This window comes from Marmota monax, unplaced genomic scaffold (assembly GCF_021218885.2).
Source record: "Marmota monax isolate L192 unplaced genomic scaffold, Marmota_monax_Labrador192_F-V1.1 WCK01_AAM20220418_F8-fsc00012, whole genome shotgun sequence".
Classification (NCBI taxonomy): domain Eukaryota; kingdom Metazoa; phylum Chordata; class Mammalia; order Rodentia; family Sciuridae; genus Marmota; species Marmota monax.
The window spans coordinates 26,809,850-26,825,464 of NW_026695227.1; the positions used below are offsets into that span (position 1 = coordinate 26,809,850).

A 15,615-nucleotide genomic window follows, 5' to 3' on the forward strand; every position below is an offset into this window, starting at 1 on the left:
GTGCAGTTATAGAGAGGTCAGTCCAGAGGGAGTACAGAGGATGAATTGCCAGGAGAAGCAGAAAGTAAGCAGCAGTCTGAGTGTGGGGTGGGTACAGCAGGGAAAGTGGAAAGGAGAAAAAGAGCTGAGGGTGCAGTGAGTCCAGGATAATCCCATAGTTGGCCATCTCTCTCTTTCTCTGGCTACTTCTCTACCCCTTTGCTCTTCTCCTCCTTCCACCCAAGCCCTTTCTATTTGTTAGAGCTTAGCCTGGCTTTCTTTTTCTCACTCACTCAAAAGCTCTGTGTTAACAATTCCAGGTTTCTACTCACAGACTTACATTTTCCTTTCAGCCCCAAACTCGGAGAAAACTTGAGACTCTTGGTCTTTCCTACCTGATCTTCTCTTCTGATTCTCTGCATTTTACTCAATGTAATCATCATCCTCCCAGCTGCTCAAACCAGCAACCCGAGACTCCTAGATGCCTTGTTTCTGTTAGCCCATCTGATAAATCACCAAGATCTGCTGATTCTGCATATAAATCACAGCTTCCATCTGTCCTTTCTCCTTATCTCCATTGTCCCCCCAATATTAAAGGTCCAATCTTGCTGGTTTCTGAAGGCTGCTCCCCCTTTCTTCATTGGGCTCAGTCTCCCTGTTACCACTCATGCCGCCCACTGATCTACTTTGTAAATACTCCTGTAAAAACAGGAATCAGGCCATTTCTTCTGTGATGTATAATGGAATTCCCCCTCTCCATTGCTTCATCTGCCACATGACAAAATGTCACAGGATAAATGGTTAATTAAGTTCAGTTGATTTATTTAATAATATTTATCCATTTAATATTTCTGTAACTCTGCTGGGAAATATTAATGGAAAATGGCACAATCAATGTCCCCTTGGGGCATATATTCTAGTGAGAGAGACAGACGTTAATCAAATAATTACACAAATAACCTGACAATTAAACTTGTGAGAAGTGACATTTAAGGAGAGTAGAAGGTGCTCTGAGAGTCTATAAGGAGGAAACCTAAGCCAAGGAAGTCGGAGAAGGGGTGCCAGGGAGAGGAAGGAAAGGGAATTCTAGGAAGAGGAAACTATATGTGTAAGATAAGAGGGAAATCACTTTTCTTCAATGTAATACAGTGTAACCATTGAAAACCTTAGAAGAATAGAAGGGAGTCTGGAATTTTCCATCTACTGGGATGGAATGGAGCCTGTAATTTTCAAAACCAAATGGAGCAACATTCAAAAACCAAGACTGGATCTTTAATATTGTCCTTTGCAGCCTAATTACAAAACTTGAATTAAATGGTTATATTAAATACTTAAATATGTTACCTCAAGTCAATTCAAGTATCTGTTGGGTTACATTCCTAAGTGTTGTGGGTTAAAGACAAAAAGCAGTTTTCCCCTTAAATATTGTATTCCAATTGAGATGATAGTATATGTACATAAAAATATGCCATTATATTACACATGTACAATATTATCATAATTTATATAATGAAAAACAAGAGCCAAAACAAATGGTGTAGATTCACAGTTCTAAATGTTTTATGTTCTTATACTTTATACTCTATTTTAATAAAGTACCAACCCTTAACAGCCTTTTTTTATGTGGGCTTATCTATTGATAGTCACTATATTAGAACTTAAAACTGAGAAATTTAAAAATATTTATTCATAGGCTGAGATTGTGTCTCAGAGGCAGAGCGCTCACCTAGCATGCATGAGGCTCTGGATTCAATCCTCAGCACCACAAGAAAATAAAGATATTGTGTTCACCTATAACTAAAAAATAAATATTAAAAAAATTCATTCATTTATAACCAATAAACCCAATAATAATACATAATTTAAGTGAATCAATACTTTAATATATTTATGTATATATTAAATTATTAAATACAATGTAAATAAATATTATTCATGAATATTAGCATAAGCACTTTTATGCAAAATAATTATTTTTCTTTATTTTATTCTAATTAGTTATACATGATAGCAGAATGCATTTTGATAATACACAAGTGGAGCACAACTTTTTATTTTTGTTTATACCCGATAGTCTCACCACATATGCAGTCATACATGTACCTAGGATAATGATGTTCATCTCATTTCACCATCATTCCTGCCCCCATGCTCCATCTCATTCCCTCCCTCCCCTTTGCCAAAAGTTCTACATTCCCCCACCCTGTAATGGGTCAGCATTCACTTATCAGAGAGAACATATGGCCTTTGGTTTTGGGGGATTGGCTTACTTCACTTAGCATGATATTCTCCAACTCTACCCACTTACCTGCAAATGCCATATTTTTTTTTCTTTTAATGCTGAGTAATAGTCCATTATGTATATATACCACGGTTTCTTTATCTATCCATATGTTGAAGGGTATCTAGGTTGGTTCCATAGTTTAGCTATTTTGAATTGAGCTCCTATGAATATTGATGTAGTTATATCCCTATAGTATGCTGATTTTAAGTCCTTTGGGTATAGACCAAGGAGTGGGATAGCTGGATCAAATGGTGGATCCATTCCCAGTTTTCTAAGAAATCTCCATACTCCTTTTCATAGTGGTTGCACCAATTTGCAGTGTCACCAGCATTGTATAAATGTACCTTTTCCCCACATCCTTGCCAACACTTACTATTGCTTGTATTCTTGACGATTGAAATTTTGACTGGATTGAAATGGAATGTTAGAGTAGTTTTAATTTGCATTTCTCTAATTGCTAGATAAGTTGAACATCTTTTCATGTATTTGCTGATCAATTATATACCTTCTTGGAAATATCTGTTCAGTTCCTTAGCCCATTTATTAATTGGGTTATTTATGTTTTTGGTGTTAAGTTTTTTGAGTTTTTTAGATATCCTGGAGATTAGTGCTCTATCTGATGTGCATGTAGTAAAGATTTTCTCCCACTCTGTGGGCACTTTCTTCACATTATTGATTGTTTCCTTTGCTGAGAAGAAGATTTTTAGTTTGAATCCATCCCATTATTAATTCTTGCTTTTTATTTCTTGTGCTTTAGGAGTCTTGTTAAGGAAGTCAGGACCTAATCTGACATGATGGAGATTTGGGCCTACTTTTTATTCTATTAGGTACAGGGTCTCTGGTCTAATTCCTAGGTCCTTGATCCACTTTGAATTGAGCTTTGTGCATGGTGAGAAATGGAGGTTTAATTTCATTTTGCTACGTGTGGATTTCCAGTTTTCCCAGCACCATTTGTTAAAGAGGCTATCTTTTCTCCAATGTATGTTTTTGATGCCTTTGTCTAGTATGAGATGACTGTATTTGTGTGTGTTTGTCTCTGTCTTCTATTCTGTACCATTGGTCTACATGTCTATTTTGGTGCCAATACCATGCCATTTTTCTTATTATAGCTCTGTAGTTTTGAGATGACTCCTGCTTCACTCTTCTTGCTAAGGATTGCTTTGGCTATTCTGGGTCTCTTATTTTACCAAATGAATTTCATGATTGCTTTTTCTATTTCTATGAGGAATGTTGTTGGGATTTTAATTGAAATTGCATTAAATCTGTATAATGCTTTTGGTAGTATGGCTATTATATTATTCATGAATATTAACAAACACTTTTATGCAAAATAATTATTTTTCTAAAACAAACACTATAGGAAGCCTGCCAATCTTTATATATTTTTCTGGTCTCATTAGGAAAAGACAACAGGATTCTCATATTTGTTTCTTTAGTTAAAAGTTGGAATGTGTTGTTTTGGTTAAAAATGACCTGGTCTTATACAGATAGGAATTTGGGTAAGGGAGAAATATTTCAAAGCCTTTTCAAATAATTGTGAATATTTTGCTTTGCTACCACATTAAAACTCAAGCAGTGGTAGTTTCTTAAAAATTGGCTGCAGTGTAGAATGTGAAAGCATATCAATGAAGTTTTCAAACATTATAAAAGCTGTTTTGAGTTTTGAATGGATCTTTTCCTAAGCATGATTTTACCACCATATAGAGATCAGTTGGAAAACACTGATTCACCGAAGATCTTACAAATAAATAGATCTTACAGATTCTATTTCATTATATAGTATGAAAAAAAAAAATCACATTTGTTAATATCACCTCCAGCCTTGACAGAAAAAGCCATTGACTATTGGGAAGCTGTCAAGTCACCATGTTGAACATAGGTGTCTGGAGTTCTAGTTCTAAGTTCTTGGAAAATTTAGAATTTTATCACTAGTAATAAATATTATCAGTTATTTTCCTTGAAATTATACTTTCATTTTGTTCATTCCCAGGAAAATATCTGCCAACTACCCACGTCTGTATACCCAAATCTTTGTGTCAATCATCTGTCAAGTAAAAAGTGACATTTCATGGGGGGCAGAAGCTATTTCTGCTCACAACTCAAAACCACACAGGCACTTTTCCTGGAGGCAGTTGTACTTCAATGGGTAACAACAGTGCTCTATGGGTGCTTCCATTTTTCTTGCAGAATATTAAACAACCATATACTCGAGGCTTGAGGTGTAGTAAGTTAGTCACATGCATTTTCAGTGCAGATGTTAATTCAGGGAAGAAGGCAAAAAGCAACTTGCTGTTACAAAAATGGCTTTAACATTGCAAGCCCCAAGAAGGGTCAGGAATCCTTCTGAGGTAGACAGAGCATACATCTGTTGATGTAGGCAATAGTACAGTGAGGGGAAAAGAAACACCAAGCCAACTTGCTAAAAAGACTTCAAGAGTGAAAAACTGAGCTGGACTTTAGAGGAGAAATAAGATGTAAATAGGTGGTAAGGAATGGGGAGGGGAAGTCGTTCTAGCAAAGGAGTAGAGGCAGGAAGGAGTGTGACATAGTTGAAAATCTGATGAGACAGGATGGTTGGGTTGGAGGGTTAGGAACAGGGACTAATAGTTTATAAAATGTGGGCTATGATCACATTATGAGGTATCTTGAATATCCACCTGAAAATCAGTCTTTCACTAGAGGTCACTGGGCATTGCTAAAGTTATTTTAACCCTTCAATGACATGGTGAGCATGTTGGTTTAGGGACATCCATGTGCAGGAGGTGAGTTTGGTAAGTACTGGAGGCATAGAGGCTGATGGGATAGGAATGTAGTCTAGGTCGTAAGTGTCAAGACTGCAGACCAAGTGTTGGCACTAGATGGAACAGAGGGAAATGTAGACTCTGTGCTCCAGAAATAGAAGTGATATGAGAACTGAAGACTAAAAAGTCAAAGGTTACCTAAATACATTTTATAACCCCAGTTCCTTGCCAAGAACTTTGTTTGTTAGGCTACTGGATGACAACTGGGATTGAGACTTTGACCTCCCAGAAGAATAAGAATGTTTCCTTTTTTTCTGATAACGGGACTATATTGTTGAACACATTTCCCTTTTGCTCTGCTTCCAAGAGGCTTTGGGCCAATTTTCATGTTAAGATCACAACAATTACCGTTGTCCCAATGGTTAGTACATTTTCTTCCTCCTACCTTCTCTGGCCTTCATTCTCTCATTTACAAACCATTACTCTTATTTTATTCATTCTCGTTGATGCTAAATGTCATAAGTTCTTTTGAAAGAGGCTGGGAGAAGGGTAGAATACAATTTAACGGTAATGACAATAACTCTTAACATATTCTATTCACTTGTGGAAGGGTCCTCCACTTCAATCACATCAATCACATTTTCTTAGAACCTAAAGACAGCTAAGAAGCCTCTGACATCCAGAACCAAGCACTAAGGCTTAAGTTCAAAGAAACTTAAGAAATTCAGTTAATCTGGTTCCAATTCAAAGCCAAATAAAATCAGCAAACAATAAGGTCCTACTGTGTTTTCTTTTATATGCGGATGCTAATTCACAATAAGGGGGTGAGGGCTAGGGAAGAATAGAGGTACTTTGTATTAGGCAGAGGGGAGTGAATGGAGGGTAGGGGGTATAAGCAGGATAATAGGGTGAATCTGACATTATTACCCTGCATACATGATTACATGACTGATGTGATTCACATCATGTACAATTAGGACAATGAGAAGTTACACTCCATTTATGTATGATGTATATAATCAAAATGTATCCTGTTGTCTATAGCTAACTAGAAGAAATGAAACAAACAACAACAACAAAAATAGGGTCCTATCATACCTATGAAAGACAGGTAAGTTGGTAGCTAAAGGATGTGACCCCTGATAATCTGAGAATGAGAGAAAAAGCCAGATGTGTTTTCTGATGATTACAAGGTGCATGAATGCACCCAAGATACAGCTGGTAATAAAGAATTGTCACATGCTTAAATAGAGAACACGAGCCTCTTCCATGCAGCGAGAGCTCCCTGTGTTCCAGGTTTTGTACTCTTGCTTCACAGGCATCACCTCATGTCATCTTCATGATAACCCTGCCCTTTTATGATTCCCCCCTCCCTTTTATGATTACCCCCTCCCGTTCCAAGTAAGTACATTTAGTTTAAAGAGAAAATATGCAAACAAAGGCACATGGCTAGTGGTTCATAGCAAAGTTGAAGTTTGAACCCAGATCTACAAGATATCAAAGTCGCTGTCCTTTATTCTCAGTTTGGGTTCCCTTCTCTATGAACTCCTAGATAATAATAACAAGTTATGTTATATCTACTATTTTCTTTTAAGGTATAAAAATTATACATACTAAAGAGAATTTCAAGAACAAAAAATTAACCTTTTTTAATTGGCATAAGGTATAATTATGTGAAAACTCATTTCTTCAGAGCATGTCATTTCTTAAATTCTCAATAATTGACAGGAGAAAAGTTTTGTAAGGTTTTATTTATTGTCTAATAGACAAAATAAGTCATTTGGGTTTTTTTTTGTATGTGTGTTTGTGTGTTTTAGATAAATCTGTGGATTCTCATTTTTATACCACAAAGAATAGCTGTTCTAGTAAACCACTTTTTGAGGTGAAGGAGGGGAAAAGTAATATTTATATGAGACATTAACCAATGGATACACATTGCCATGATCCTTTTCTTTGCTGAGCACTGTGTCCTTTGGTTTTTCTTCTTATTGTGAATGAAGTTGCAAACATTGATTTCCAGAGGAGTATTCCAAGAAAATTATGGCTGAGAGGTACACAGGACATAATAGTTGATGGGGGGGGGGAGTTACAGGGATGACAGCACTCTATTCTGCAAACTCTGAGCAGCTGAAAGGCTAAAAATAACTTGGGGCAGCTCCTAAACTGGAAATGAAAACCTCCTATGAAAGATGAAGAGCTCACCAAAGAAATCTTGCCCTATCAGGAAAACCCTTAGTCGACTGTCAAACCTATGTCACTAGGAGAGTGACAGATTGTAACCTTAAGGGAATCTGTAGAAAAAGAATTATATAAGAACCCAATAAAGAGCTTAAGACTTATTACCTCAGTTACCTTCTCAGCTACACCTTATTTATATTCTTCAGCCCAGAGTATGAATAGCTATACCATGAAACTCTTTGCTGTTCATTCTCAGAAGAGAGTCACCTGTTGTGAGATTGGCTCTTTATTCAAAAGTATACAATTTCAAGAACTACTAACCTGGATCACAAAAGACATAGGTTGATGGAGAAAGTGGGGGTAGTTCACAATTGTGGATTTGGAAAATGGGAGCTACCAGTGAATATGTTTGAGGCATAATGAGTTGAGTTTTCTAAGAGGTAAAAGTAAGGGATGGGGATGGTGGTATACACACCAATAATCCCATTGACTTGGGAGGCTAAGGCAGGAGGATTGCGAGTTTGGGGGAATGTACCTCAGTGGTAAAGTGCCTCTGGGTTTAATCCTCAGTACCAACCAAAAAACAAAAAAAATAAATAAAAATATTAAAGACAGATGAAAGATAGTTAATGAAGAAGAACAAGAGGGTAGGTAGGGAGGATCAGGTGGTTGTGAAAGCAAGTGAAAATTATTGTTCCTAAAGACAAAGGATCTCAAAAATAAAACTGTAGGTAGTATGTTGTGAAAGTCCACTAAATCCTAAAGCATCTGATTGTAACATGATTTTTTGGGTTCCAGCTGATTCCAAAGTATAAGATTAGGAGCTACTTCTTAAAAGTCTAAGAATGTAATTTAAGACAACTATTTTGTGGTAGATCCAAAACCTACAGAACATTCTTCCTCTGGAGATGGTGCAAGCTGAAAATGCTCATAGGTTCAAAAAAGTTTTATATAAACGGATGGAAATTGAATCCATGATGGACAGTAAAGCAAAAGAAGATGCTTTGGAGATGCTGAAACCTTCAGAGTTTAGCCTTCAGGAGGGTAATCATTCTCTCTCAAATGTCCTCTTGTACCACTTGCATTAGTTCATCTATCACCTTATCTTTCCTAACACTACTGGGAATATCTTCCAGTTTAATCTCTGTCATGTTTCTTTTCCCAGTGTCATCCCTGCCAGGTGAGAACATTGTGAACAGATGAAGGTTTCCTTTAGAAAAGGAAGGTCTAAAAACAACCACTGTAGACATTTTCACTTTGTTTTTTTCTTTGTACAGCTTGGCTTTTCTTCATTGTTCCCTTTCTTTTGTGCACTTACTTATTTATTTAAGAAAAGCTCAATTGAGACTTTAAAGGGGTGGAAGTTCTGCAGGGAAACAGCAAAGAAAAGAAAAAAAAAAAGAAAGAAACAACCCCAAATCGAAACCATGTTAATGAAAATCCCAATGACAACTCTGTGAGTTTAAGGAAAAAGCTCAGTAAGGCTTTTAACTCAGCATCTTCCAGCAATAAGAATCTTGTCCATCTATTCTAGTTTTTTGTTTGTATGCTGGGACTGAACCCAGGACCTTGCACATACTAGGCAAGCACTCTATTGCTGAACTACATCCCCAGCCCTAGTTAATTCCTTTTAAGGAAGTTTTATTTTAAAGATCATTTGAAAGTTCTATTTCCCTATATCCTCTATGCTTGTTCAGAAATTATTCCATTTAATATAAGTAGTGCTTCCTTGGGATGGACTAGAAGGGAATATTTAATAATAATTATGTCATAGGCATTGTATCTTCATCCTTATTCATTGTTTAATCTTCAGTATTCTCATACCAGAAATCTGGAGAGTTATATTTAACACAGAGGAGGAAAAAGGCAAAGTACTTATTCTAAACCAGGAGGCCAGGGGCATGTGAATATTTATAACAGCAACAAACACAATGAAAAGGCATTTTTTGTGATAAGATCTAATGATATTATAAGTAACTACATTTGTCCCAACTGAGAAATGACCACAAGTAATAAGTTCAGCTATTTGGAAATTAGTTGTTATTTACCAATGTTAAATAGAAAGATTATTTTTAAAGAATTTGTATATCAATTTTAATTTGCAACAGAAATCAATTATAGCCAGGCATGGTGGTGCACATCTGTAATGCCAATGGCTCAGGAGGCTGAGGCAGGAGGATCATGAGTTCAAAGCCAGCCTCAGCAAAAGCAAGGCACTTAGGAACTCATTGAGACCCTGTCTGTAAATAAAATACAAAATAGTGCTGGGGATGTGGCTCAGTGGTCAATTGCTCCTGAGTTCAATCCCCGTTCCCCCTCCCCACCAAAAAAAGAAATCAGTTATAAATCAAATACGTGGTAGGCTCTAAATCTAGAGAAATGGGTGAATCAAAATATATAACAAGTACTGTACCATGTAGTTTATAATGGAAAGTCAGTCAATGGGGTGATGACCTTCTAAAATTAGCGTGTGGCACACTCCAGTTAAATGTTCACATTGCAGAGAATATATCAACATTGCTGAATCCCCAGAGCTGGCTGATAGAGTATTCTTTAGTCCCTTTTGGGACTTTGGTAAAAAATAAAGTCTTTTAAGGTCACTATTTATATTATTCCCTGTCCTCTTTTCATGGCCACAACCTGTTACCTTTTCTAATGGTGTTATGTTAGCTTTTTGTGCCTGCAACCAAAATACTTGACAAAAATTTAGAGGAGAAAAAGTTTATTTTGGATTTATGGTTTCAGAAGTCTCAGTCCATACTCAGCTGGCTACAAAGGAGACACATCGTGTTGGAAGGATATGGCAGAGGAGAGCTGCTCACCTCATGTCAACCGGAAAGTAGAGGAGCCAGGGACAAGATGTAACCTCCAAGGGCATGCCCCCAGAGACCTGCCTCCTCTAGTCATACCCATTTGCCCACAGTAATTTGGCATGAACAAACTTTATATACAGAGTTAGGAAAACTTATGCTGTAAATGGGTAATAATGAGTGTAACACATACCACTATTGTCATGTATGTAAAAAAAAATTTTTTAAATCAAATTATTAATCCACTAATCCACCAGAGGTGTTTTTTTTTTTTTTTTTCTTTTTGGTGGTGCTGGGGTTTGAACCCTGGGCCTCATGCATGCCAGGTAAGCACTCAACCACCAAGTAACATTTCCTGCCCTCAAATTATTAGTCAATCAAATGGATTAATTCACTGATGAGGTTACAGATCTCATAATCCAGTCTTTTCACCTCTCAACATTGCCTTACATATGAACTTTTCACAGAGCATTACTAGTTTCAAACCATAGCAGGTGTCGGAGCCTGCTCACACAGGTGGGTACCAGAGACCACAGTGATTATAGGTCATTCCATTTCCATATATAGATTGCTTGGTGCATGCTTCATTTGGGGATGTATAGGCCTTCTCCAAACCTTCCCTCCACATTCTCGCTTTGAGTGATTGCCTTTGAAGAGGCGTTGGGTACCCTCTTTCACTTAGTACAATATTGGGACAAGTGGAAAAAACTGCAGTCTTGTGAGGCTGGTACAAAGTACTCTCATACTCTGCTAGTGGATGCGTTGATTTCATAAGTATTTTCAATGATGATTTAATAACCTGTGTACCAGAAGCTTTTGAAAAGGCCATGACGCTTAAACTCTGCTTCCAGAATTTAGCCTAACGAAATAGTAATTGAACATGTGCACATATACATATGTATAGGAAGGCTCATTGCAGCAGTGTTTATAAAAGCAGAAAATTGGAAGCAACTTCTGTGTTCATCAGTGGAGGAACTGTTTAATTTACATTTCAGCCATCAAACATGATGATGCAGAGTTTTATATAAAGCTAGAAAATGTCTCTGATGTTTTTAAAACAGTATGTATAACATGGTACTGTTTTGGTTAATATGTGTGCATGAGTTTATAATCCTAAAAGGATGAACTCCAAAATATTTTTAAAAACTTTGCTCATCTCGGGAGGTGGGATTACATATTACTTTTATTTTTTTCCTTTATACTTTCCTGCATCTTCAGAATTTTTTTTGTATGGAGCATATGTTAATATTTTTCATCAGAAAAAACAGGAGTGGGGTTCTCTGAGGGAAAAAAAGTAAATCTGGAGGTGCTACATGCTGAGAATCAGCAGAGACCTTGAGGGGAGCAAGCCTGGCAACTGTCCTTCAGAAGCAAACTGTATAGGTAATAGGGAGGGGAAGGAAACAATGTGATTTGTACAGAAATCATTCTGGGTCGCTCTTGAATACACCTCAATCATCATAGAGTCACCACTAAGAGATGTTTTGGAACATCCTGACACACTGGACTCTGAGAGAGTTGGAGTTCTCACTTCAGGATGAATCCTCCTCCTTTTCCTCTGCTTTCTCTGTCATTAGCACACTCCTGAATACCCCGTCTGATCAGAAACAAGGTCCTGCATGTCCATGTACTTCTCTTTACCCTTTTACTAATATGTTACTTCCTTCCCCCGCCATCCCTGCTTCTTTAAGTATTAATCTTTCTACCTTCAATAATCAACTCTCCGCATTGACACTTCATGATACTTTTTTTGGCTAAAATTTTGCACTTTGCATTTTTGTCATAATACAAGGAATAAAATTTTGCCTATCCTCTTCTATCCCTACAGTACTTTCGCACAGTTGTGTAAAGGAAAAAAAAGCTTCAATTATTAGACAGTGAATCTCCCTGAACTCTGCTATAGTTAAGACAAATACTTAGGAATATATGTCATTCATAGCTGCATGGCATATAAACAAAACTAAATTATAATTCCATATTTTATAAGATCTACATATTTACATAAAGACTTTTGCTTCTGAACTTTGGATATATTTCCCCTAGAACTTGCTGTGTGCATGGATTCAAGGTTTACTATAAAGCAAAAGGTCCCACATTTTCAGTTCAGTTATCTTCTATGACTTAAGTTTGTTTCCTTTGTCTTCTTGAAATTAACGACATTGTTTGCTAGTCTTAAACCCTGAAGAGAGCCACATCTTTGGTTCACATTCACATATCAATTACTGTTTAATTATGTGAATATCTTGACATTATTTATTTTTCATATTTTAATTTCTCAACTGTTATTGCTAGACAATAAACCTTTCTTGTGTAAACGTCAATAGCATTAACCCAAATAAGCCTGGAATACTAGCTAGTTTCATAGGTTGTTTGGAAATTCAAGAGATAAATTCCGTATCACTATTTAAGACCAGTGTCAAACACCCTTGTATATAAACAAGAGTTTAAACAAAGATTTCAGTATGACTCCTTTTTATCCAAATCTTGGACACATAACTTAAATTCAGCATTTTAAGTGATAGGAAGTAGATTCCTCTGTAGTGAAATTTGACACGGTTCCTATCGGGGATGTTTGAGGACTCATATTAAAGACACTTGAAAAGTGTGACATTGGACAAATGTTGGGCAGCCAGTTTCTTTGTGGACTCACAAAAGTAGTGATGTCAGGAACCCTGGGAGAGTGCTTAGTAAGGTGGGCTTCCTAACAAGTGCCACAGAACACTTAGACTCAGGCAGCCATTTCCCCAGGTGCCCTCTGTCTCTGCCTAGAAGTTAGACCTCACCATCCTGAAGTTTCCCCTTTATTTAACTGAAGCATCATATTCAAAGAAAAGTCCAATGCCATAATTCAATCAGAGATCGCTTATTGGATATTTTCCTACAATGCATTAGTAGAAAATTCTTATCTTTAAACTTGTTTTTCTGTCCACTAGGACATTCTTTCTTAACCACTGTCCTTAATTACTGGAGATCTCAACTGACTCTTGGTATACAGTTCTGGTACCTACATGTACTTCTTTACAGCAAAAATTGTATTTTTCATGTTTTGAGATTCACACTAGCTTGCAATTGCTGGGCAGCGTAATTTTGCTATGTGCATTTGTCCTGATTTGGTTAAGGAAGATCCTTTTTGTTAAAGGAGTGCAGTCAGATTGAGAGGAGAGAGGCTTGGAAAACGTCACTTGGGTAAATCATACCTGACCTCCTTCATGTTCGTTTCCCTACTCAGCCAAGTTCTCATTGTCAGCTGTCTCCTTGCTTGTCTCCTCCTCACCCCAAGTGTGAAATGTCAAAGCCAAACAGCTGAAGACAGAGGTGGCCAGGTTGCTGTTCTGCGGTGGTTGGCAGTATTGTTTTGGTTTATTTTGATATAATGACAAATGAACATAGGTTGTGCTTTTAAATACTCCAGCCTTTAGCTCTTATACAGCATCAGGTCAGGTTGCCATTAGGTAGTGAATAAATGCTAGATTGGTGGCATTGGGACCAGGAGGGCAGTGGTTTTATACCAACACATTCTAGTCTCCAAACTGATTAGAAATTTGCTTGATATTTTCTCTCAGAAGAAAGGTGAAGTATTAACAAACAAAGGTTCTGTTTATTATCTTTTATTAAGGCATTTGCCCAGGACCCTCATAGAAGAAATTAGTTAACCTGATGTGCATATGGATTTATAAATTTCCCAGTGGGGAGGTCAGTGACCATACATAAGGTCTAATCTCTAAAGTGATTTTACTTAATAAATTTTAAACCTTCTCTTTTAGTATTTTTAAATTCAAGCTGCTAAACAGGATTCAGTGGGCTTCAGATTTTTTGCTTATTTCATCTTAGTGCCATTTGACTTGTTAGAAATGACTAAAGATCAAAATTTGAGTAGACAACAAGAGAAGGTGTGGAAGCCAAGACTTGGATAATCCATCTCCAAATTATCAGTCCTTTAAAGATTACCAATATTTATTTTGAGAAACTATTAAAATTTTAATTCCTCCAAAGTTGAACTTCAAGAAAAGAATATTTGACTGTCATTTAAATGACCAAATGCATGAGTTAGTCCTGTAGTGAAAAGAATTACTGAACAATACAGCTTTTTTTTTTTTTTAACAATACATTTTGTTCATAATGTATCTTTTTACCTAGACCAATTCCCTTGTTTGTTACATGTTCTTTGGAGCCCAGTTTTAGTTTCTTCCTTCTTCCCAATAGCCTGGTAGGATCTCTTTTGCCAAGAGGTGAGAAACCTGGATTTCACAGCAGGGGGAAACTTCCTCGAATTATAATAGCATTGTATCAGAGTGTGAAGTGCTTATTTCACACAGGCAACTATTGCCAACTCATGGGGATTTTCTTCCAAACAAAGGATCTAACATCACACACAAGAGGCAAAAATGCAGAGCAGATTACTTGGGGGCAAGCTGCCAGCCTGTGCTGCCAAGCAATAGCTAGGCAAGGAAGGAGAGCCTGGAGCCATGTACAGATGCCCAGTTCTTCACAACTTTGTGTCAATGAGCTCCTACAGGACTCCACCCAAGGCTATAGAGAACAAGTTGCTTTTTGTATGCTTTTCAGTTGTCTGCTTGATGACCAGGCTTTCCTGACCAGTTCCACCCTGACTCACTTCCCTTTGCCCTTCTGAGAAGTTATTCCTTCTTTTTTCTTTCTTTCTTCCTTTTTACTCTCTACATACAACTTTCCTCTACCAACTTCCCTGATTGTCACCAGTAGTAAAGTCTTCATTGAAAGAAGGAGAAATTGAAGGTGACTAAAGAGCTCTATGGCTAAAATGACAAAGACAGGGCTTCGCATTTTTATATAGCTTCAAAGAAATTTTTTAAAATATTTATTTTTTAGTGATAGGTGGACACAACCTATTTATTTTAGTTTTATGGGGTGCTGAGGATCAAACCCAGGGCCTCATACATGCTAGGCGAGCGCTCTACCTCTGAGCCACAACCCCAGCCCAGCTTCAAAGAAATTTTAAATAACTACAATAGCAAATAAAAGAATTGGATGGCATTACCCTAAGACAATAATGATGAGTTGGTTTTCCTGGACCCTAAGAGCCCTGATAGCATGACTCTACCTTGAAGCTTCTTCTGTTGGTGGTTCAAATCTGTGGTTAAGTGAGGCTGGGGGGGGGGGGGGTGCATTGAGAGACTCACCTCAGCAGTGCTCCTTCTGCAGGTAGAATTAACCTGCTAAATGGGAGGCACTTACTAGTGATAAGCTTTCATACACTCCATGGTGGGAGAAAGGAAAGAAATAACAAGTATTAGTTTCATATATGTTGCAAAAAAATCTCTCTTCTCCACTGTGTGAAGATAAAAAGGAAGTGGTATGGTAGTGGTAAAATGAGGTGATTTTGTGCTAATTGATGCTGAATACAGAGGCAAATTAATCACATTTAATGAATATAACATACAAGTGGTTTCACCAAATGATTGCAAAATGCAATTTCCCACAAGTTTTTAATGGGAAAGAAATTTTTAAAATATTATTAGTTAAAATGCAGTCTGAGTCTTAAAAAATACAGTTAATGTAAGCATCCTGACAGACTGCAGGAGAATGCAAACTCAGGTCTATGCTTAGAGCAGATGAAACCAGTTCTGCTCAAATCCATATGGGA

At 37.1% G+C, this 15,615-nt stretch overlaps 1 protein-coding gene across 3 annotated transcripts in view; it reads left to right on the forward strand.

Annotated features, from left to right (window-relative positions):
• The window catches only part of Ano6 (anoctamin 6), a 201,842-nt gene that overhangs the window by 96,607 nt on the left and 89,620 nt on the right, over positions 1-15,615 (forward strand). The window lies entirely within an intron of this gene.